Genomic DNA, 21,488 nt, shown 5'->3' with positions numbered 1-21,488 from the left:
CCGCAATCTGCCCTACTCCTTTGCGGAGGTCAGGGCTATCACCAGAGACTGCCAGGTCTGCGCAGAGTGCAAACCGTACTTCTACCGGCCAGACCGAGCACACCTGGTGAAAACCTCCCACCCCTTTGAATGCTTCAGTGTGGATTTCAAAGGACCCCCTCCCCTCAACCGACCGAAACACGTACTTTCTTAACGTGGTCGATGAAGACTCCAGATTCCCCATTGTCGTCCCATGCCCCGATATGACGTCTGCCACCGTCATCAAAGCCCTAAACACCATCTTCGCTCTGTTCGGTCTCCCTGCCGTCGTCCACAGCGACCAGGGATCCTCATTTATGAGCGATGAGCTGCGCCAGTACCTCTTCAGCAGGGGCATCGCCTCGAGCAGGACGACCAGCTACAACCCCCGGGGAAATGGGCAGGTGGAGCGGGAGAATGGGACGGTCTGGAAGGCCGTCCAGCTGGCCCTATGGTCCAGGAATCTCCTGGCCTCCCGCTGGCAGGAGGTCCTCCCCGACGCCCTTCACTCCATTCAGTCGCTCCTTTGCACTGCGACTAACGAAACCCCCATGAACGTCTCTTTGCCTTCCCCAGGAGGTCCACCTCCGGGGTTTCGCTCCCAACATGGTTGGCAGCTCCAGGACCTGCTCTCCTCCGCAAGCCTGTGCGGCTCCACAAGCCGGACCCGCTGGTTGAGAGGGTACAGCTACTTCACGCGAACCCGCAGTACGCCTACGTGGCGACGGCCGCCAAGACACAGTCTCCCTCAGGGAACTGGCGCCAGCTGGGTCCCCTCACCCCCCCCCCCCACCCCACCCCCCCCCCCCCCCCCCCCCCCACCCCCAGCCCCGGTGCCCACCCTCCCTCCCCCCAGCGCATCTCACCACAGGCCCCACTCCAGGGCGATCCGTCCTCCCCTTGGTCCCACCCAGGGATGAAGATGAAGTCAACATGCTCCCGGAATCACCAACGACCGAACCGACGCCTGCATTGCCACAGGGACTGCGGCGCTCGCAATGACGGATCAAGGCGCCCGATCGTCTGAATTTGTAAACTTTTGCTAAAATGTTAAACACCTGCATATAAATAGTATTCCACCACCCCCGCTGGACTCCTGTTTAACAGGGGGTGAACGTGGTAGTCACCACTGTTGTATTGTATATATCGCATATGAGGTGTATTACGGTAAGGCTCCTGTACTACAGGTACGGGGGTAGATCCCTGCCTGCTGGCTCCGCCCAGTAGGCGGAGTATAAATGTGTGGGCTCTCCTGATCCCGGCTCTGGGTCACTCTCCGTGTGGAGTTTGCACATTCTCCCCGTGTTCGCGTGGGTTTCGCCCCCACAACCCAAAAGATGTGCAGAGTAGGTGAATTGGTCACGCTAAATTGCCCCTTAATTGGAAAAAATGAATTGGGTACTCTAAATTTTAAAAAAAAAATGTGTGGGCTCACCGAGCGGCCGCCATTTCGGCAGCAGCTGCGGGAGGCTCCACATCTCTGTGTAATAAAGCCTCGATTACACTCTACTCTCATCTCGTCGTAATTGATAGCGCATCAGTAATATGATTAAATGTCATGGGGCGATGGTTAGATCCTCTCTTGTAGGAGATGGTCATTGCCTGGCACTTGTGTGACACGAACGTTACTTGTCACTTGTCAGCCCATGTCTTGCTGCATTTGGAGACTGACTGCTTCAGTATCTGAGCAGCCGTGAATAATGCTGAACATTGTGCAATCATCAGTGAACATCCCCACTTCTGACCTTATAATGGAACGAAGGTCATTAATGAGACAGAAATGGGACACTACCCTGAGGAACTCCTCCAGTGATGTCCCGAGACTGAGATTACTGACCTTCAACAAGCACAACTGCCTTTGTGCCAGGTATGAGTCCAACCAGCGGAGGATTGTCCTCCTGATTTCTAGTGACTCGTTTTGCTGGGACCCCTTGATGCCATATTCACTCAAATGTTGCCTTGATGTCAAGGGCAGTCACTCTCACCTCAGCTCTGGAGTTCATCGCTTTTGTCCGTTTTTGAACCAAGGCTGTAATGAGCTTAGGGGCTGGGTGATCCTGGCAGAACCCAAACTGAGCATCAAAGAGGAGGTTATTGTTAAGTAGGTGCTGCTTGATACCACTGCTGATGACCCCTTTCTTCACTTTACTGATGATTGAGAGTAGACTGATAGGGCGGTAATCGTCTGGGTTGGATTTGTCCTGCTTTTTGTGTACAACATAACTGGGCAATTGTCCACATTGCCGGGTAGATGCCAGCATTGTTGTAGCTGTACTGGAACAGCTTGGCTATGGGGTGGCAAGTTCTGGAGCACAAGTCTTCAGTCCAGTTTCCGGGATTAATCAGGGCCCTTAGCCTTCAGCCGTTTCTTGACATCACGATTGAATCAAATTGACTGAAGACTGGAGTCTGCCGTGCTGGGAACCTGAGGAGGAGACCGAGATGTGTCATCTACTCAGCACTTCTGGCTCAAGATGGCTGCCTTCTCTTTTGTAATGATATGCTGGGCTCCCACATCATTGATTTTTCTTTTATAAATTTAGAGTACCCAATTCATTTTTTCCAACAAAGGGGCAATTTAGCGTGGCCAATCCAGCTAGCCTGCACATTTTGGGGTTGTGGGGGCGAAACCCATGCAAACACGGGGAAAATGTGCAAACTCCACACGGACAGTGACCCAAAGCTAGGATTGAACCTGGGACCTTGGCGCCGTGAGGCAGCAGAGCTAACCCATTGCGCCACCGTGCTGCCCACCCCCACATCATTGATGATGGCGATATTTAGAACATAGAACAGTACAGCACAGAACAGGCCTTTCGGCCCTCGATGTTGTGCCGAGCAATGATCACCCTAATTAAACCCACGTAACCCAACAATCCCCCCATTAACCTTACACTACGGGCAATTTAGCATGGCCAATCCACCTAACCCGCACATCTTTGGACTGTGGGAGGAAACCGGAGCACCCGGAGGAAACCCACGCACACACGGGGAGGACGTGCAGACTCCACACAGACAGTAACCCAGCCGGGAATCGAACCTGGGACCCTGGAGCTGTGAAGCATTGATGCTAACCACCATGCTACCGTGAGGCCCCATTTGTGGAGCCTCCTCCTCCAGTGAGTTGTTTAATTGTCCATGATCATTTATGCCTGGATGTTGCAGGACTGCAGAGCTTAGATCTTCCCCTCTGGTTGTGGGATCATTTAGCTCTGTCTAACAATTGCTGCTTTCGCTGTTTGGCATGCAAATAGTCCTGTCTTGTAACTTCACCAGGTTGACACGTCATTTTAGGTAAGCCTAGTGTTGTTCCTGGCATGCCCTGCTGCACTCTTCATTGAACCAGGGTTGATCTCAGGCTTGATGCTGAAGATAAAGTGGGAAATATGACGGGCCGTGAGGGTACAGATTGTGGTGGTATACAATTCTGCCACTGCTGGTGGCTCACAGCGCCTCATGGAGTTGAAGATAATGAACTTGTCCTTTGAGGAATGGCAGCTGCAAGCCCAGTTCCTACTGTTGTCTCTCCAATATCTTGGCACCAGCGGAAACTCTGGTCACATGCATCTCTGGCCTTCAGCTTTCCTTGATCTGATTTACTGGTGCATGACAAAAACCCAGGACAATTGATGAATGCATTCGATCTTTGAAGATCTTTGTGACAGAATACTTTGGGAAAGTAATTTTAAACGTGTGAGCAAGTGAAATATTCAGGGCCTGTTGCCCCAGTTTGAGAAGCAAAAGCAATGAGAATGAAATCAAGTAAACCAGCAGCCAATGCTGCTCCTGAATTAGCCGGCTCATTGTCTGCTGATACATCTTCCTGAGCCATTTTTGACAGTGGTGCTTTGCAATTGCTTTCCACTCTGAGGGCGAGGAAGAAGACCCCATTCCATCTCAGCCGGGTCGGGAATTGAAGCTGCACTGATGGTGCTGTTCTGAATCACGTGCTTTCCACCGAGCCAACTGAACTGACCGCCATCTAAATCAGGTGAATTTAGAGGAAAAGTAAATGCGCTTTTTAAAAGAAATAACACTATCTCTTTTACCAGAAACAGAAACAAAATGAAGCGCTTACTTCTGTGTCATGATTTAACACCTCTTAGAAACATCTCAACCACATCACCAATACTGAACTGTTTAGAGTGTTACGTGCGTAAATCCAGCTGCCTGTGTGTGTGAAGCAATATTCCTCAAAGAAACATGAGACGGGAAAAAAAGGACCTCATTTTCCTGTTCTTGGCGGGGAGCAAAGGTTTGACTGGAGAACTCCCTGCTCACTTTAAAATAAAGTGAAGGGATCTTTACAAAGCCATCAAATTACTGGAGTAGGCAGTCTTTAATTTGCCCGTATTTACCTTAATCCTGATTGTTCCTAATGGAAGAGAAAGTTAAAAGTGTTGCCCAGCCTCCTATGCAAAAGGGTTTAAATGAAACTCGTCCTTGGTCCACATCTAATAGGGGAGCTGCGTCCAAAAATTCTCGCAAATTAGACATCAGCCAGGGTAAAATGAAAGCAAAGACTGACAGAAAAGCTCTTATTGGAAGAGTAGATGGTCTTCAATAGAGAGATGTTGAGGTTCACAGTAGGTACATTCCACCAAGGGAGAAAGGTAGGGGAAGTAAAAGTAGGGCTCCTTGGATGATGAGCGAGATAGATGAGATGATGAAACAAAAAGAAGGGTGTATGATGCATGTCCAGTATCGTCGAATCGTGGGATCCCTACAGAGCAGAATGAGGCCATTTAGTCCATCAGGTCTGCACCAACCCTCTGAATGAGCACCCTACCTATGCCTACTGCCCCGCCCTATCCTCATAACCCCACCTAACCTACAGATCTTTGTGCACTAAGGGGAAATTTAGCATGGACAACCCACCCAACCTGCAGATCTTTGGACAGTGGTCCAAAGTGAAACTGGAGCACCCGGAGAAAACACGCAGACATGGGGATGATGTGCAAAGTCCACACAGACAGCCACTCAAGGTCAGAATTGAACCCAGGCCCCTGGTGCTGTGAGCAGCAGTGCTAATCACTGTGCCAGTATACCTCCCTAACATAAATCCTGCAAACGTCCCTCACAAAGATTGGATAATCCTTCCGTATGGTTTCAAACTGGGAACATTCTACATGTGAAGCGAACATGATAACCTCTACACTACAGAACCCCCTCCCCCCAACACAACCCCAAGGCCACCAAAGCTCCTACAACGGGAAGAGTTCTCCGTTGGTCGACGCCGGAATCGCGAAACGCGATTGGGCGGAGAATAGGTCCGACATCAAAATCGCAGCGGGTGCCTATTTGAGGCCAAATCACAATTCTCCATCACCTCAACAGCGGCGTCAATGTGTACCGGAACACCCGTACAGTAAACATCAATTGCATATCATTAGCAGACCAAACTCGATATTCTCCAAGACCTCCGCGATTCTCTTCCTCCGATGGGCCGGGTTCTCGACAGCGCGGTTCACTTGTGCCACAGGGAGAAGCGACTAGGCTGCCGGCACCCCCCCCCCCCCCCACCCAGCCAGCACCCACAGGCAGCCCACCCAGGGCAACACCCACAGTAGCCCCAGCAGTGGCTGCAGTGCATACGCCTGGCAAGGGCAGTGCCAGTCAATGGGACCCCGGCAGCAGGGACGGGCACCAGGGTCAGAGGCCCCACACGGTGCCGGCCACCACTGGGGCTAGGGGTGAGGGGATGGAGGGGGACATGCAGGGGCAGAGCCCACAGTGCCAACTGGAGCCACCATGTTGCCCGGTGGATCTGGTTTGGCAAAGCGATAAGCACCATGCTAGCATGTCAGCCTTTCACCCCCTGCAGACAATGGTTACTGGAATTAAACCAGCAATGGTGCACTTCCTGCTAGTCACTGCTGCCCTGGGGGATGCCCTCCGGCTGTACGATCTGGAGCTGCTTGAGGAAGAGGAAGCTGCAGCAGCGGAGCATGCTACAGAGGGACAGATGGCAGAGCCCAGATTAGATAGCCGGCCGCCCAACAGGCAAAGGACGAGGAGGTGTCACGTGAGGCCTCGCATGTATCATGTCATTCGAGGACCTGCCGGACCCGGCATTCCATCCGGCTGAGCAGACACCGTGGGAGTATGAGGGAGGACACCCATTCCTTATGGCCATCAAGCTGATGGTCGCCCTGAACACTTATGCCACAGGGTCCTTCCAGGCGCAGAGTGGGGACCTGTCTGGAATTTCACAGACCTCGGTGTACAGGTGAATCCGTGCCATTACGGGGACCACATATGCCCAGGAGGCTCAATACATCCACTTCAATGTGAACTGAGCCCGCCAGGATGCCTGGGCAGCAGGGTTCACTGCCATCGCCAGGATGCCCCGGGTCCAGGGGGTGATCGATGGCATGCATGTCACATCGAATCCCTGGGGTGGCGGTGGGAGGGACGATTGGGTGGGGAGGGGCGGGGAGGAGGGGGCAGCATAGGCCACCCAGAGGGTCCGCCCATTCCCCCCACAACATCCGCCCATTCCCTCCCCCCTCCCCTTGCCAGCTCAGACTAGCCCGCCCCGACACCCATCAGACAGAGCACCGAGGCAGTTGCAACCGTGGCAGCAGGTGTTTAATGTAAATGAATATATACAGATTTGTGCCCTCGCCCCTATAAATAAACTGTGCCCTGCACCCATGCCAACTTATCTAGTGTCTAACTTCCTGCCCGAACGCTATGTCTAGATGGTTTCCCAGACTGCACTTCCCCAGCAGGAGTGGAGGTGGTTGATGCACTATCAATTACGACTAGACGAGAGTAGAGTGTAATTGAGGCTTTATCAAGCAGAGATGTGTAGCCTCCTGCAGCTGCCGCCAAAATGGCTGCCGCTCGGTGAGCCCACACATTTATACTCTGCCTATTGGGCGGAGCCAGCAGGCAGGGATCTACCCCCATACCTGTAGTACAGGAGCCTTACCGTATTACTTCTCATATCCATAATATATACAACAATGGTGACGACCACATTCAGCCCCTGTTAAAAAAGAGTCCAGTGGGGGTGGTGTAAAAACTATTTACATGTATGCGAGCATTTTTAAAGTGTACAGTTCGGGGAAATTTCACAAATTTAGCCGGTCGGGTGCCTTGATCCTCCTTTGTGAGCGTCGCAGTCCCGATGGCGATACAGGAGTCGGCTCAGTCGCCGGTAACTTCGGGAGCATGTAGTACTCATCTTCATCCCCGGGTGGGACCAAGAGGCAGATGGATAATCCTGGAGCAGGGGCTCTGGTGAGGTGCGCTGAGGGGAGGATGGGCGGTGCCAGAGCAGTTGGGGGAAGGAGGGAACCAGCTGGTGCCAGGTTCCTGAGGGAGACTGTGTCTTGGCGGGCATCGGGGTGCGCCAACGTAGGCATACTTCGAGTTTGCATGGAGTAGCTGTACCCTCTCAACCAACGGGTCTGCCTTGTGGAACCGCACGTGCTTGCGGGCGAGAATGGGTCCTGGAGCTGCCAGCCATGTTGGTAGCGAAACCCCGGAGGTGGGCCTCCTGGGGAAGGCAAGGAGACGTTCATGTGGGGCTTGCATTAGTCGCAGTGCAAAGTAGCGATCGGAAGGAGGGCGTCGGGGAGGACCTCCTGCAGCGGGAGACCGGGAGACCTTTAGGCCGGAGGGCCAGCAGGACGGCCTTCCAGACCGTCCCGTTCTCTCTATCCACCTGCCCATTTCTCCGGGGGTTGTAGCTCATCGTCCTGCTCGAGGCAATCCCCATTGCTGAGCAGGAATTGACGCAGCTTATCACTCATAAAGGAGGGTCCCCGGTCGCTGTGGACGTAAGCGGGGAAACCGAACAGAGTGAAGATGCTATTGAGGGCTTTGATGACTGTGGCAGACGTCATATCAGGACATGGGACGGCGAAGCGGAATCTGGAGTATTCGTCGACCACATTAAGGAAGTATGTGTTTCGGTCGGAGGAGGGGAGGGGCCCTTTGGAATCCACGCTGAGGAGTTCAAAGGGATGGGAGGCCTTCACCAGGTGCGCTCGGTCTGGCCGGTAGAAGTGCGGTTTGCACTCCTCGCAGACCTGGCAGTCTCTGGTGACCGCTCTGACTTCCGCAATGGAGTAGGGTAGGTTGCGGGCCTTTATGAAGTGAAAGAACCGAGTGACCCCTGGGTGACAGAGACCATCGTGTAGGGCTCGGAGTCGGTCCACTTGTGCGCTGGCACATGTACCTCGGGATAGGGCATCGAGAGGCTCGTTGAGCTTACCGGGATGATACAAAATCTCGTAATTGTAGGTGGAGAGCTCGATCCTCCACCTCAAGATTTTATCATTTTTGATCTTTCTCCGCTGTGTGTTATTGAACATGAAGGCAACCGATCATGGGTCAGTGAGGAGAGTGAATCTCCTGCCGGCCAGGTAATGCCTCCAATGTTCGCACAGCTTCTACGATGGCTTGGGCCTCCTTTTCGATGGAGGAGTGCCGAATTCCGGAGGCATGGACGTGCGGGAAAAGAATGCCATGGATTTGCCTGCCTGGTTGAGGGTGGCGGTCAGAGCGACGTCTGATGCATCGCTCTCGACTTGAAAGGGGAGGGTCTCGTCGACCGCATGCATCGCGGCCTTGGCGATGTCAGCCTTGATACGGTTGAAGGCCCGGTGAGCCTCGGCCGTCAGGGGGAAAACTGTGGAGTGAATGAGTGGGCTGGCATTGTCTGCATTATTAGGGACCCACTGGGCAGAATATGAGAAGAACCCCAGGCATCGTTTGAAGGCCTTGGGGCAGTGGGAGTTCCATGAGGGGGCACATGCAGTCAGGGTCGGGCCCTAGAACTCCATTTTGCACCACATAGCCAAGGATGGCTAAGCGGTTGGTGCTGAACACGCACTTCTCCTTGTTATACGTAAGGTTCAGGAGTTTGGCGGTGTGGAGAAATTTGAAAAGGTTAGCGTCGTGGTCCTGTTGGTCATGGCCGCAGCTGGTGACGATATCCAGATACGGGAAGGTGGCCCGCAGTCCGTACTGGTCAACCATTCGGTCCATCTCCCATTGGAAGATCGAGACCTCATTAGTGGCGCCGAAGGGAAACCTAAGGAAGTGATAAAGGCGGCCGTCTGCTTCGAACACAGTGTATAGGTGGTCCGCCTTGTGGATGAGGAGCTGGTGGTAGATTTCAGGTCCACTGTAGAGAAGACCCGGTACTGTGCAATCTGATTGACCATATCAGATATGCATGGGAGGGGGTACGCGTCGAGCTGCATGTACCGATTGATGGACTGACTGTAGTCAATGACCATCCTGTGTTTCTCCCCAGTCTTTACAACTACCACTTGGGCTGTCCAGGGGCTGTTGCTGGCCTCAATGATGCCTTACCGCAGCAGCCGCTGGACCTCCGACCTGATGAAGGTCCTGTACTGGGCGCTGTACCGTCTGCTCCTGGATCCGATGGGTTTGCAATCCGGGGTGAGGTTTGTAAACAGGGAAGATGGGTTGACCTTAAGGGTCATGAGGCCACATAGAGTAAGGGGTGGTAGGGGCCCGCCGAATTTCAGAGTTAGAATTTGGAGGTTGCACTGGAAGTCCAGGCCGTGTAGTAAGGCAGCGCAGAGGTTGGGGAGGATGTAGAGCTGGAAGTTGCTGAACTCTATGCCCTGGACGGTGAGGGTGACGATGCAGTACCCCCGGATTTCCAGGGAGTGGGACCCGGAGGCCAGGGAGATTCATTTGGGTAACAGGGTGAACCTCGAGGGAGAAGTGCCTCACCGTATCGGGGTGGATGAAGCTCTCCGTGCTCCTGGAGTCGAGAAGGCAAGGTGTCTTGTGGCCATCGACTTTCACCGTCGTTGTCGTGGTTGCAAGGTTGTGTGGCCGGGACTGGTCAAACATGATGGAGGCGAGCTGCGGCTGGTGTTGGTGGGCCCTGGGCTGGTCGGCGGCGGTTGCGGGCGATGAGCGGCCCGATGAGGTGCCCGACGAGCAGGGATCCTGAGGCGCCGTCCAATATGGCACCGAAGATGGCGGCGCCCACGAGGCGCACGTGGCAGGCGACGTTAAAGATGGCGGTGCCCACGGGTCGCACGAGGTCTGATGGGGGGCGAAGATGGCGGCGCCCACGGGTCACATGTGGGTTGCGGGGACGAAAATGGCAGCGCCCACGGGTCGCATGTGGGGGCTCCAAGAACAATGGGCCTAGTTACAGCGGCGATCGACCGGGCCTGGCACACCGCAGCGAAATGTTCCTCCTTCCCGCAGGCCTTGCAAATTGCACTCCGCGCCAGGCAGCGCTGCCAGGGGTGCTTTGTTTGCCCGCAGAAATAGCACTAGGGGCCCCCCGGGGTTGCCTGGCTGCCACGCGGCGCAGGCTTCGGGGTGGCTGGGGGCGATCGCTGGTGGGGTCCACAATGTCCAGGAGGGGTCGCCGTGCGGTCGGGGGCGTACGCTTGTACATTACGGGAGGCTACCGTTACAGTGAAAAATACTTCGGTACATGTGACAATAAATCAATTAATCAATCAATCATCGGAAGTCTCCACGTTTGGCAAACTTGTTGAAATTTTCTGAGAAGGGTACAAGCAAAATTGAATCGATGGACATAGTATAATTCAATTTGCAGAAGACTTTTGAAAAGCTCAAAAAGGTGGATGATTAGCAAATTGGTTAACAGGCAGAAAACAGAGAGTCGTAATAAATGGATCATTTTTCCATTGGTAGGATATGGCTAGTTGGGTACTGTAAGGATCAGTACTTGGGCCCCAGCTATTCATAGTATATATCAATGATTTGGATGTTGGTACCAAATGTAATATTTCCAAGTTTGTAGATAATACAAAGCTAGACGGGAATGTGTGTTGTGAGGAAGATGTAAAGCAGTTACAGAAGGATTTGGACAGACTTAGAGAGTGGGAAAGAACATGGCAGATGGAATATAATAAGACCATAAGACCATAAGACATAGGAGTGGAAGTAAGGCCATTCGGCCCATCGAGTCCACTCCACCATTCAATCATGGTTTATTTCAACTCCATTTACCCGCTCTCTCCCCATAGTCCTTAATTCCTCGAGAAATCAAGAATTTATCAATTTCTGTCTTAAAGACACTCAATGTCCCGGCCTCCACCGCCCTCTGTGGCAATGAATTCCACAGACCTACCACTCTCTGGTTGAAGAAATTTCTCCTCATCTCTGTTCTAAAGTGACTCCCTTTTATTCTAAGGCTGTGCCCCCGCGTCCTAGTCTCCCCTGCTAATGGAAACAACTTCCCTACGTCCATCCTATCCAAGCCATTCATTATCTTGTACGTTTCTATTAGATCTCCCCTCAACCTCCTAAACTCCAATGAATATAATCCCACGATCCTCAGACGTTCATCGTATGTTAGGCCTACCATTCCTGGGATCATCCGTGTGAATCTCCGCTGGACCCGCTCCAGTGCCAGTATGTCCTTCCTGAGGTATGGGGCCCAAAATTGCTCACAGTATTCTAAATGGGGCCTAACTAGTGCTTTATAAAGCCTCAGAAGTACATCCCTGCTTTTATATTCCAAGCCTCTTGAGATAAATGACAACATTACATTTGCTTTCTTAATTACGGACTCAACCTGCAAGTTTACCTTTAGAGAATCCTGGACTAGGACTCCCAAGTCCCTTTGCACTTTAGCATTATGAATTTTGTCACCGTTTAGAAAATAGTCCATGCCTCTATTCTTTTTTCCAAAGTGCAAGACCTCGCACTTGCCCACGTTGAATTTCATCAGCCACTTCTTGGACCATTCTCCTAAACTGTCTAAATCTATCTGCAGCCTCCCCACCTCCTCAATACTACCTGCCCCTCCACCTATCTTTGTATCATCGGCAAACTTGGCCAGAATGCCCCCAGTCCCGTCATCTAGATCGTTAATATATAAAGAGAACAGCTGTGGAAAAATGTGAGGTTATTCACTTTGAGAGAAGGAACCATCTGCAGAGTATTTCCTCTATGGTAAGAGATTAAAAAATGTAAATGTACAAAGGGATCTGGGTGTCCTTGTCCAAAATTCACTTCAAGCTAGCATGCAGGTGCAGCAAGCGATGAGGAAGGCTAATGGCATGTTAGTCTTTATCGCAAGAGGATTTGAGTACAGGAGTAGTGAGGTCCTGCTTCAGTTGGTTATCAGCTTGTATAAACGGCACTTCAAATAGTGTGTTTGGTGATCCACTGTATTAACTGTGTGCACCTGTATTAGGGGATGTACAGTAGGACCTACAATACAGGTTCGCCGGTAGCCCCTGCCGGCTAGCTCCGTCCACAAGGAGCCGTATAAATAGGCATGACTCCTCCTGATCAGCCATTCTGCCAGCTGCAGTAGGAGGCCACGCATCTGACTGTAATAAAGCCACAGTTGTACCAATCTGAGTCTTTCGTGCAATTGATAGTGCATCAGTGTGTGCAGTTTTGGTCCCTTTACCTGAGAAAGGATATTATTGCCAGAGAAGGAGGGCAACAAAGGTTCCCCAGACTTGTTCCGGGGATGGAAGGATTGCCTCATGAAGAGAGATTGAGCAGACTGGCCCTGTATTCTCTGGAGTTTCGAAGAGTGAGAGGTAATCACATTGAAATACTTAAAGGAATAGACAGGTTAGATGCAGGAAAAATATTTCCTGTGGTAGGGGAGACCAGAGCCATGGGGTGCAATTTCAAAATAAGGGGAAAGCCACTTACGATCAAGGTGAGGAGAAATTTCTTTATTCAGTTGGTTATGAATCTTTAGAATTCTCTACGCCAGAGGTTTGTGGAAGCTCAGTCATTGAGCATGTTTAAAGCAGAGACTTATAGATTTCTAATTAACAATAAAGTAAAGGGTTATGTGGACAGTGGATTTAAAAGGCATTGAGATGCCCGATCAGCCATGATCATATTAAATGGCAGAGCAGGCTTGATGGGCTGAATTGCCTACCCCTGTTCTGATATAAATGACTTGGACATTGGAATATGTGGAAATTGATCATTTCAAAATATGCCAATAATACCAAACTTGGAGGTGTAGCAAACATTGAGAGAACAGTTAACAAAGCCTCAGGGATCTTAGTCTTCAAAATTAAAGGGAATAAATACAAAACGAAGAGAATTTATGTTGAGCTTTCATAAAGCTCTGGTTAGGCCATAGCTAGAATATTAGGTGGGATTCTCCGACTCCCCCGCCGGGTCGGAGAATCCCTAGTGGGAGGCGTGAATCCCGCCCCGCCACCAGCTGCCGTATTCCCCGGCACCATTTACGGGTGGGGACAGGATTGCCGCCACACTGATCGGGGGCCATTGACAGCGCCCCCTCCCCGGCGATTCTCCGGGCCCTGATGGGCCGGGCGGCCATCCATTTTTGGCCAGTCCCGCCGGCGTGAATCACTCAACTCACGCACCGGCAGGACCTGGCAGGTGAGTATGTGTGGGCGGTCCTCGGGGGGCGCGGCCCATGATCGGGGCCCACTGATGTGCGGGCGGGCTTGTTCAGTGGGGGCACTCCTTCCTTCCGCACCGGGCCCCTGTAGGGCTCCGCCATATTGCCCGGGGGCCGGCGCGGAGAAGAGAACACCCCGCTCATGCGCAAGAATACGCCGGCCGGTCTACACATGCACAGAATCCCGCCGACCGTTCTGCGCATGCGCGAACTCACATTGTCCCTTCGGCGCCGGCTGGAGCTGCGCCAACCCCTCCGGTGTCCACCTAGTCCACTAGAAAGGTGAGAATTCCTCATCTTGGGGGGCTGTTGACGCCGGAGTCATTGGCGCTGGTTTTCTAACCTGTCCTTCTGGGACTTAGTCCCCAGAAGGGAGGATCCTGGCCATTGTGTCCAGTTGTGATCATTGCACTTTAGTAAGAATATGGATTTCCTTGAGAGGATGCAGAGGAATTATACCAAAATGGTTCCAGAGATGAGCGATAATTATTTACAAGGTTAGGTTGGAAAAGCTGGGGTTCACCTTAGAGCAAAGGACATTTGGGGAGATCTGATAGAGGTGCACAAGATTATGACAGGCTCAGATCAGTTAAATGAGGGAAAACTATTTCCATTGAGAATAACCCCCATGAGATCCACAAGGATGAGCCAATTGATCTCCCTGTGGGGTCTGTGGAGTATGAGCTCCCCCATTGAGGCTCCAATAGCAGACTTGTGAACTCCCAAGATAAAAGCCAGCCCAGGAAGGAGCTGCCATCTCTGGATGGTCCAGGCTGGGACTTGGACTGTTGCTTAGATGCTGTATTTCCTAGCTCTTGGAAGGAAATAAACAATTTTTGACTCAACTTGTCGGGACTCCTCATCGACTACAGTATTGGCAATGAGGATAAAACGGAACCAAAGGTAGCATTGCTAGCTACTCAGACTATGGCTGCTTCGTAACACAAAAGAGCAATGTTTGCACTGTTTCAAAAATGCCGCTCTTCGGTGGACTGCATGTTTGATGCGAGTGCAGAAGACTGGGCTCAGTACCCGGAGAGTAGGTGCTATTTCTTCAGGATGAACGCGACTACTGAGGAAGATCGCCAGAGGTAATTCTTTATCCTCGCCTGAGGTGTGGTAATCTGACCAGCCATGATCTCATTGAACAGCAGGAGAGGCTCGAGGGGCTGAATAGCCTACTCCTGTTCCTATGACCGCCTATGTAGCCCCCACCTTCAACATCATAAAGAGGCCTAAACTACCCTGCAGCCCCAGATTCCAAGACATTTGAGGAATTGGTGACGCTCAAGACAAACCACTACCACCCCAACCCATCGATCATTGTCCAAAGATACGGATTTAATACAGCTCACAAAACACTCGGGTAGTTTGTTATTGAGTTTCTGGCAGAAGCAAACTGGCGGAACACTACCTGGGATACCACGAGACTACCTTGTATGTGGCATAGGGCCATTGAGATCTCCTTCAATGGGAGAGAATAGAGAAGTGAGTACAGGAGCTCCAGGGTATGTCAGGGGTGGAGGTGAATAGCGTAGGACCCCCCCCCCCCATTCAGATGAGCAGGACTTTTGCGACCCCGTCCATGACTGACCACCATCGGGGCCAAGCCTGTTGGCCGAGGGTTGCTGCAGCCAGGCGAGACATCTCTCCAGAACCACTGGAGGAGGATTCACAGAGGTGCGCCAACTGTGGCTGGAGAAACTGCAGGCACCTACAACGGCAGATCAGCCAACAGACACCTCACCCTAGTCGATGGAGGCAGCCGCCGAGAACTAGGACCCTCCACATGGAGCTCGATGAGGATGAATGCATGCAGTTGACTTGCATCACCTTGCCACGAGTCGCCCCGATCAAATTCACTGTCCAGGTGAACGGTCACCCATAAGAAATGGAGCTGGCTACGAGGGCTGCAGTCTCAGTGACATGATGGCAAATTTTCAGAAAGATCAGGACGGAATCCATTTGAACTTAAGGGACACCGAGACAAGGTTGGCAACATACACGGTGGAACCACTAGCCATCGTGTGTACAACAATGACCCAACGATCTAACAAGATTGCATAACAGCGATGTGGCCGATTGTTAGTGGTGTACAAGTATGTGCTTGAGCATTGCCCGGGAACGCAAATCGCAAATATGGACACTTTGAGCCGGCACCTTGGCAATACGTACCCCCCCATTTCTCCCAAGGACTGACGAGGCATCAACCTTAAATTTTATGGATACCTTGCCGGTTGCTACTGCACAAATACACAATTGGACACAGAAAGATGGCGCGATTCTCTGCCCCCTACGCCGGGTGGGAGAATAGCGGGAGGGCCTCCCGACATTTTTCACGCCCTCCCGCTATTCTCCCCCCCCCCCCACACCATGAATCGCGTTTTTACGGCGAGCGGCGATTCTCCGAGGCCGATGGGCCGAGCGGCCGGCCCTTCACGCCCGTTTCACCACGGCAGCAAACACACCTGCTCTCTGCCGTCGTGAAACGGGCACCAGATACCCGTTTGGGGCATCTAGAGGCCCGATTGGCACGGGAGCACCACGACTGTGCTCGGGAGGGGACAGGTGCCCACCGATCGTCGGGCCAGCGTCCAAAACAGACGCACTCTTTCCCCTCCGCCGCCCGGCAAGTTCAAGCCGCCACATCTTGCCGGGTGGCTGAGGGGAAAGACGCCAACTGCGCATGCGCGGGTTGGCGTTGTCCAACCTGCGCATGCGCGGCTGACATCATCGGCCTCGTCAGCCGCCATGACGCTTGACGTGCGGCCTTGACGACCGTCGTCAAGGCCGTGCCACCATGACGCACGGGGTCGCGCTCCTAGCCCCGCCCAGGGGGGAGAATCGGCCCCAGAAGTGGCCGTGAAGGCTACCGTGGGTCACGGCCTGTCCCACGGCAGCCTTTACGATTCTCCGCATTTGCGGAGAATCTCGCCCAACTGTGTTGGCAAGGTTACACAATGTCGTCTTGCACGGGAGCCAGCACAGGAAAGTGCCTCAGGAGCTGCGGGTTTTTGAGACCAAGTAGGAAGAGTTCAGCGTGGAGGATGGCATCCTCCTGTGGGGAGCTCGCATTGTGATCCTAAGCCAGGGCAGGGAGACCATACTCAAAGATCTACACAATTGACACATGGGCATGTCAAGGATGAAAATGTTCGCCAGGAGCTATGTCTGGTGGTCGGGCCCATATGACTAGATCAAGTGACAGGCCCAGTAATGTATCACATGCCAGAAGCATCAGAAGCTCCCCCCAGCTGCATCACTCCACCTGTGGGAATGGCCGGACCTGCCTTGGGTGTACCAACACGCAGATTTTGCCGGAGTTCTTCAAGGTTCAATGTTCTTGCTGATAGTGGACGCCTAGTCCAAATGGCTGGGTGTCAATGGAATGCTGTCCACCACTTCAAAGGCCACTATCGAGAAACTACGACTTTCATTCATGTATTCATGGCATCCCAGAGCTTTTGGTCATGGACAACGGTACCCTGTTCATGAGCGAGGAGCTTGCGTGCTTCATGAAGACAAACAGGGTGAAGCAGATCCTGATGAGCCCATACCACCCTTCGTTGAATGGCCTGGCTGAACGAGCAGTGCAGACTTTCAAGACGGATATAAGGAAACATGCCATGAGATCTGTGGAGACGAGGCTGGTGCGCTTTTTGTTCAGCTTTATTTACTCATTTACATGATGTGGGTGTCTCTAGTTAGGCCAGCATTTATTGCCCATTCCTAGTTGCCCTTCAGAAGGTAGTGATGAGTTGTCTTCTTGAACCGTTGCAGTCCTTTAGGTGTAGGTCCACCCACAGTGCAGTCAGGGAGGGAGTTCCAGGATTTTGCCCCAGTGACAGTGAAGGAACGTTGATATACTTCCAAGTCAGGGTGGTGAGTAACTTGGAAGGGAACTTCCAGGTGGTGGGATTCCCAGGTATCTGCTGTTCTTGTCCTTCTAGATCAGGGGTGTCAAACTCAAATACACCGTGGGCAAAAATTTAAAAATCGGGACAAGTCGAGGGCCGGACTGGTTCAATGTTTTTTTGCAAAACTTATTGAAATTAACTTATTGAACCTGGAACTAATAAAGCTTAGGTTATTGCCTATAAAAACAACATTAAATATTAAATAAATAAAAAAATTAGTTGCATTTATTTCTTATTGCTTTATCTGGAGCTTTTCCAGAGTAATTTCTAATGAAAACATTTTTCCACAGGCCAACACTTTGTGATTCACACTACACCTGAATAAACTCGGCATCAGCCATATCATACGCCATAGGCGCTTCAATTGCTGGGGCCAGCTTTAATAGTAATTAGATATTATTAGGGCAGCACGGTGGCCTAGTGGTTAGCACAACCGCCTCACGGCGCTGAGGTCCCAGGTTCGATCCCGGCTCTGGGTCACTGTCCGTGTGGAGTTTGCACATTCTCCCCGTGTCTGTGTGGGTTTCGCCCCCACAACCCAAAAATGTGCAGAGTAGGTGGATTGGCCACGCTAAATTGCCCCTTAATTGGAAAAAATAATTGGCTAATCTAAATTTTTTTTAAAAAAAAGTAATTAGATATTATCTCGCGGGCCAAAGATAATTCCACCGCGGGCCGGATTTGGCCCGCGGGCCTTGAGTTTGACATATATGTTCTAGATGATAGTGGCCGTGGGTTTGGAAGTTGCTGCTAAAAGAACCTTGGCAAGTTCCAACTGCAAGTGCAACTTGTGGATGGTGCCCACGGCTGCCATGGTTCATCGGTGTTGGAGGGATTGTAGAAGGGGGGAGCAATAAAGTGGGCTGCATTATCCTGGATGGTGTCGAGCCTCTTGAATGTTGTTGGAGCTGAACTCATCCAGGCAAGTGGAGAGTATTCCACTACACTCCTGACATGTGCCTTGTAGCTGGTGGACAGGCTTTGGGAGTCAGGAGGTGCATTACTCCCCATAGGAATCCTAGCTTTTGACCTGCTCTGGTAGCCACAGTATTAATGTGGCTAGTTCAGTTCAGTTTCTGATCAATAGTAACCCCCCAGGATGTTGACTGTGGGGGATTCAGCTTTGGTAATGCCATTGAATGTCAAGAGGCTCTCTGGTTAGATCCTCTCTTGTAGGAGATGGTCATTGCCTGACACTTGTGTGGTGTGAATGTAACTTGCCACTTGTTGGCCCAAGCCTGGATATTGTCCAGATCTTACTGCATTTGAACATGGACTGCTTCATTATCTGAAGAGTCGCAAATGGTGCTGAATACAGTTCAGTCATCTGCAAACATCCCCACCTCTGACCTAAGGATGGAAAGGAGGTCATTGGTGAAGTAGCTGAAGATGGTTAGGCCTAGGACACTACCTTGAGGAACACCTGCAGTGATATTCTGGATCTGAGATGATTGTCTTCCAACCCCACAACCATCTTCCTTTCTCATAGTCATAGAATTTACAGTGCAGAAGGAGGCCATTCAGCCCATCGAATCTGCACCGGCTCTTAGAAAGAGCACCCTACCCAAGGTCAACACCTCCACCCTATCCCCATAACCCAGTAACCCCACCCAGCACTAAGGGCAATTTTGGACACTAAGGGCAATTTATCATGGCCAATCCACCTAACCTGCACATCTTTGGACTGTGGGAGGAAACCGGAGCACCCGGAGGAAACCCACGCACACACAGGGAGGATGTGCAGACTCCGCACAGACAGTGACCCAAGCCGGAATCGAACCTGGGACCCTGGAGCTGTGAAGCAATTGTGCTATCCACAATGCTACCGTGCCAGGTATGACTCCAACAAATGGAGAGTTTTCCCTCTGATTCCCATTGACTCTAGTTTTTCTAGAGCTGCTTGATGGCATACTCGATCAAATGCTGCCTTGTTGTCAAGTGCAGTCACTTTCGCCTCTCCTGTGGCATTCAGCTTTTTTGTCCATGTTTGAACCAAGGCTGCAATGAGCTCAGAAGTGTCCGTGAGCAGGTTATTGCTGAGTAAGTACCGTTTGATAGCACTGTTGATGATTCCTTCCATCACTTTGCTGATGATGGAGAGTAGACTCATAGGGAAGTACTTGGCTGGGTTGGATTTGTCCTGTTTTTTGTGTACCAGGCGGAGAAGACAACCTCCTCACCGCCTACTACACATGCCAGTGTTGTAGCTGTACTGGAACAGATTGGCTATGGATGCAACCAGTTCTGGGGCACAAGTCTTCAGTACTATTGCTGGGATATTGTCAGTGCCCATAGCCTTTACTGTGTCCAGTACCTTCAGCCATTTCTTGGTATCATGTGGAGTGAATCGTATTGGCTAAAGACTGTGTGATGCTGGGGACCTCCGGAGGAGACCAAAATGGATCACCCACTCAGCATTTCTAGTTGGAGATTGTTGCGAATGCCTCACACTTGACTTTTGCACATATATCCTGGGCTCCTCCATCATTGAGGATGGGAGGGGCAGCACGGTGGCGCAGTGGGTTTGCCCTGTTGTCTCACGATGCCGAGGTCCCAGGCTCGATCCTGTCTGTGTGGAGTTTGCACATTCTCCCCGTGTTTGTGTGGGTTTCGCCCCCACAACCCAAAGATGTGCAGAGTAGGTGGATTGGCCACGCTAAATTGCCCCTTAATTGGAAAAAATGAATTGGGTACTCGAAAAAAAAATTTAAAGAAAAAAAAAATCATTGAGGATGGGGCTATTTGTGGAGCCTCCTCCTCCAGGGAGTTGTTTAATTGTCTACCACCATTCACAACTGGATGTGGCAGGACTGCAGAACGTAGATCTGATACTTTCTTTGTGGAATCGCGTAGCCCTGTCTATTACTTGCTGCTTATGCTGTTTGGACACAAATAGTCCTGTGTTGTGGCTTTACCTCATTTTTTGGCCTGCCTGATGTTGCTTCTGGCTTGCTTTCCTGTACTCTTCATTAAACCAGGGTCGATCCCCTGGCTTGGTGGTAATAGTAGAGTGGGGGATATGCAGGGCTATGAGGTTTCAGATTGTGGTTCAATGCAATTCTGCTGCTGCTGATGGTCCTCCGCAACTCATGGATGCCCAGTGAGATCTGTTCGAAGTCCATCCTATTTAGCAGGTGATAGTGCCACAAGGACTGTGCAGTGGTAACTTATACTGATTTTGTCATGGGCAGATGCATCTACAGCAGACAGATTGATGAGGATTAGGTCAAGTATATTTTTTCCTCTTGTTGGTTCCCTCACTACCTGCTGTAGTCCCAGCCTAACAGCGATGTCCTTTAGGACCCAGCCAGCTCGGTCTGTGGTGGAACAACTGAGCCACTCTTGGTGATGGACATTGGGTGGAATTCTCCGCCGGCTCCAAAAATCGCGGAGGCCGCCGTGAACCTCGGCCGAGTTCACGGCAGCCTCGGGGCCCGCTCCCTGCACCTAATTCACCCTCACCCGGGGGGCTAGGAGCGGGTCCCCGCCGTTCCCGGCCACGACCTCGGCCGCCGGAAATTATGCCCGAATGGCGCTTCGCGGATGACATCAGCGCGCAGACGACGCGAACCCACGCATGTGCAGTGCCGTCTTTCTCCACCGCCGCCCGGCAAGGCGTGGCGGCTTGATCTTGCCGGGCGGCGGAGGGGAAAGAGTGCGTCTGTTTTGGACGCTGGCCTGACGATCGGTGGGCACCGATCACGGGCCTGTCCCCTCCAGAGAACAGTCGCGGTGCTCCCTTCCAAATCGGGCCCCTAGATGCCCCAAACAGGCATCCGGCGCCCGTTTCGCGAATGCAGCGACCAGGTGTGGTTGCTGCCGTGGTGAAACGGGCGTGAAGGGCCGGCCGCTCAACCCATCGGGCTCGGAGAATCACCGTTCGCCGTGAAAAACAGCGAGCAGCGATTTTTCTGAGAGGGGGGGGAGAGAATCACGGGGGCGCCGGGGGGGGGGGCGTAAAAAATGTCGGGAAGCCCTCCCACGATTTTCCCACGCCACGTGGGGAGCGGAGAATTCCGCCCATTGAATTCCCCCACCCAGAGTATATTCTGCATCCTTGCCACCCTCCGTGCTTCCTCCAAGTGGTGTTCCACATTGAGTAGTACTGATTGATCAGCCGATGGTGGCCGGTATGAGGTAGTCAGTAGGAGGTTTCCTTGTCC

The sequence above is a fragment of the Scyliorhinus canicula genome, chromosome 4 (genome assembly GCF_902713615.1).
Source record: "Scyliorhinus canicula chromosome 4, sScyCan1.1, whole genome shotgun sequence".
Lineage (NCBI taxonomy): Eukaryota > Metazoa > Chordata > Chondrichthyes > Carcharhiniformes > Scyliorhinidae > Scyliorhinus > Scyliorhinus canicula.
This window is presented reverse-complemented; position numbering follows the sequence as displayed.